Genomic DNA, 3,937 nt, shown 5'->3' with positions numbered 1-3,937 from the left:
CTCATAATGCTCAGGTATTTCTGGTGTAGTTTGAGTTGCAGGAACTCTTGGAATGAGGTTCATTGGGACGTAAGGAGGATTGTATAGGAATTCACAAATCCTGGGATGAATACCCTCAAGAAAACTCACCATTCGGATTTTCCATTGAGGAAATTCCTCACGAATGAGTCTTGGAGGCTTAGACTGTGAACCCGTACTCATGAAGGAAGCATTGGCCGTATTCGCCATTGATAGAAGAAAAATCAAAAGGAAAATAGGAGAAAATTGATAAAACAGTGAAAAAACAGAGTAAACTAGGAGAAGAAGACTGTGTGTTCTAGAGTCGACAAAGGATGAATACCAAGAACAGAAATAATCAAATTAAAATTTGATTCCTGCTCTGATACCAATTGTTAGGATCGTTTAACTCAGATTCTTGGTAAAGATTACTTACTTGGATGATCTGTTTAACAGTGAGAATGCARCGGAAATAATAATAATCAACCAAAGTAAAGATCAATAAACAACACAGGGAAGACGATTGAAGAACACAAGAGAAGGCTTCAAAAATGATTTTCAATTGATGAAAATATTGACAATTACAATACTGGAAGCGCACCGAAATACAAGGGCCTACGCTGCTATTTATACAAGCAAGTAACCGTTTCCTGACACGACCTAAAAGTAAATTAATCTAAGTCGTTCGATCAAAACAGATTACAGACAAGAACATGTGATAAGCACGAGCAGCTAATAAACCTAAGTAAAACAGCTAAAGAAGATCTATACATAAGACATGCTGCAAAACCTCTGTGAGACACGACAGAGGTTCCGTCGACTTTGACTTGTAGCAATGTCTATGCAGAGGACCAGTTTACAGAACCTCTGTGAGACACGACAGAGGTTCTGTCACTTGAGACTTGAACGCTTGAGCATCTTCTGCTGTTGGTCCTCTGTGGTCTTTTGTCAATACTCGCAGTTTACTTTTTCTATATTTTTACATTTAAGGAAATGAGAGCTAACATAGTGTTTTTCGGATAAGTCAAGGTGGTATTTTAATTACCATGATAGAGGAAATGGCGGTATAACCGCGATAGATGAAATGTTACGTTAAGGTCCAGGTTTGCTCTATTTTGGTCATTGAAGTAAGTTATGTTTTGTGGAAGGGAAATTTACTCATTTGGGCTTTTTGGTCTAACGCTCAATTTTTGTACAAATCTGTTTTGCAAGTCATCCATCATCCCAGTATAAAGGCAAGGGAAAATGTGAAGAAGTGATATTTAGAAGAAAATGTTATTATTCGATAAAGTATTTGTAAATCCATACTGATATTTTGATATGTAAGATATCTTGAAATTCTTATATAGTATCTTGTATGGTGAATGTGGAGATGCATGATATTGATTTTGTATATTAGTACTGTTTCTTGTATGGTGGGTTGTTTCACACTATGATAAATTCTCTGGGTTAATGAAGAGTGATTTTGAAATGAGCATGATGGGAGAATTAACATTCTTCCTCGGGATAAAAGTAAAACAAAGAGAAGATGGTATCTTCATTAACCAAGCCAAGTATGTCTTTGACATCTTGAAGAAGTACCAACTTCACAACTTTTCCACCATGAGAACACCAATTGCAATGGGCACTAAGCTTGACACAGATCCATCTGGAAAACCGATGAATGTTAAGACCTACCGTGGAATGATTAGATCCCTGTTGTACCTCACGGGTAGTAGACTAGACATAAGTTTGCCACTTGTCTGTGTGCTAGGTACGAAGCTAATCATAAGGAATCTCAAATTTCAGCTGTCAAAAGAATCTTTCAATACCTAAAAAGGACTCAATACTTGGGTGTTTGGTATCCTAAGCATTCTGGCTTTGATCTTATCGTGTACACTAATTCTGATCCTATAGGATGCAAACTTGATGGAAAGAGCACATCCATGAGCTCTCAACTGCTTGGTAACAAGCTAATAAATTGGCCATCCAAGAAACAGAACTGCGTATCTATGTCTACTACAGATGCATAGTATGTAGCCACAACAAGCTGTTGTTCCCAGGTAATATGGATGAAGACTCAAGTCAAGGATTATGACATTGATTTTGATAAAATTGCAATTCTGTGTAACTCTGAAAGCGCGATAGCCAAGGAATGATGTTCGATACCATTTCATCAAGGAGCATGTAGAGAAATCTACAATCATAATGTTCTTTGTTCATATAGATCACCAACTTGCAGACATATTCACTAAGGCTCTCGATGAAAAAGAGATTTAGTTTCTTGGTCAGTAAGTTGGGTATGCTCAATCTTCAAAAAAAAGTCAGAGCCTCTGTACGTACTATACAGAGTTTCTTCACACATATTGAGCATATATCTGTTTATTTAGTTATGTCCTTGAGCCAGAACTTCTACATGCATTATGAAGAGCTTCTTACTCACCATATCAAATTCAAGACTATACAGCCTCTGCATGTACTGTGTAGAGTCTCTTGATCGAGTCTAACAAATTGTTAAGTTTGTTATATAGAGTCTCTGTATCTACTATACAGAGCCTCTGTATCTACTATACAGAGCCTCTGTATCTTAATCTATATCTTGTACACTTCTTATAATTTTTGATCCAAGCATAGTTCAAGGGGGAGAGTCACAGACAACCCAACTCAAGGGGGAGCCTCCGATCTCCAAAGATACAGATCCTTTGCATGTACTATACAAAGCTTCTGCCTCACCAAATTTTCATTTGGAAGCAAAAACTTTTCATAGTCCAACCATGAGCATCTGTATTTACTCCAAAGGTATGTAATATATCTTTCAAAACATACTCTGGTCTCATCTTTCCTTATTTTCTTGAAATCAACTAAGTCTCGTGTATAGAGCCTCTGTATGTATTATACAATGCTTATGTCTCAAGAAACTCGAATTCATGAATCTTGCACTCTTGAGAACTAAAACTTCAGATACAGAGCTTCCGTATGTACTATACAGAGCTTATGTCCCTATAATCTTGACTTTTCAATCTCTTGATGTATTTGAAATCCTATCTTTAGGACACAGAGCTTTTGTATGTACTATAAAGAGACTCTGTCCCAAGAAAATTAGCATCTCACTAAAATGCATGTCTTGTCGAAAAATCAAGCTTCCTATACAGAACTGCTACATGTACTATGAAGACCTTCTGTCTCGAGAAATAAGGTGTTTCATCTTCTTTGGCTGAGAGTATGTGTTTTTCTTTTTCTTTCTCTAAGTGTTATGTTCAATACAAAGATATTTTCACTCTTTTCAAACACTCTGGTTGAAAAACACTTGTCATTTTTTTAAAAAGAATGCGTATTTAAAATACTTACTATATTGAGCAGTCATATTCGACAGGTCACCACTTGTATCTCTAATTTTTCAAATAAGGGAGGCAGGACGTGCAGCCTGTCAAGCCACATGACTTTACCCCACAGGTTCTGCCAGAAAACCCTCCAGTGACAACGCTTGGGGCAGATAATCACTCGAGTAACCTAAAGTAAATCCCTTATTTAAAGGAGTGATTATCCCCAATTCAAATTTTTTTACGCTTTAAAATACTCTAATTTCTCTCAAAGAACCCTTTCAAAGAATTGTCAAGAACTTCATTGAAGAACCCCCAACTCTAGTACTTTGAAAATCACCCAAGTTCTATAAAAATTTCAAGATTCCAAGTAAGTTCTTCGCAAACCACCAGTTCTGTAACACCCCCAATCCTTACATTGCATATAACACATATTTTATATAGAGAATACATGTTTTCCCCCACATAGGTCCTTGATACAAGAGTCTATAATGTGAAATACGCAACCCAAAAATTCCGAAAGTACAGGCTCTTGCATCCTAGCATCTATGCTTCCAAAATAGCTAAGCACATAGGGAAGTAATTCACCTAATGCTCTTTCCCTTATTATCATTACCTGCACACATATTTTTGAAAACACG

This window comes from Cynara cardunculus, unplaced genomic scaffold, assembly GCF_001531365.2.
Source record: "Cynara cardunculus var. scolymus isolate 2C unplaced genomic scaffold, CcrdV1 Un_Scaffold_2985, whole genome shotgun sequence".
Lineage (NCBI taxonomy): Eukaryota > Viridiplantae > Streptophyta > Magnoliopsida > Asterales > Asteraceae > Cynara > Cynara cardunculus.
Note: the sequence above shows the minus strand (reverse complement) of the source record.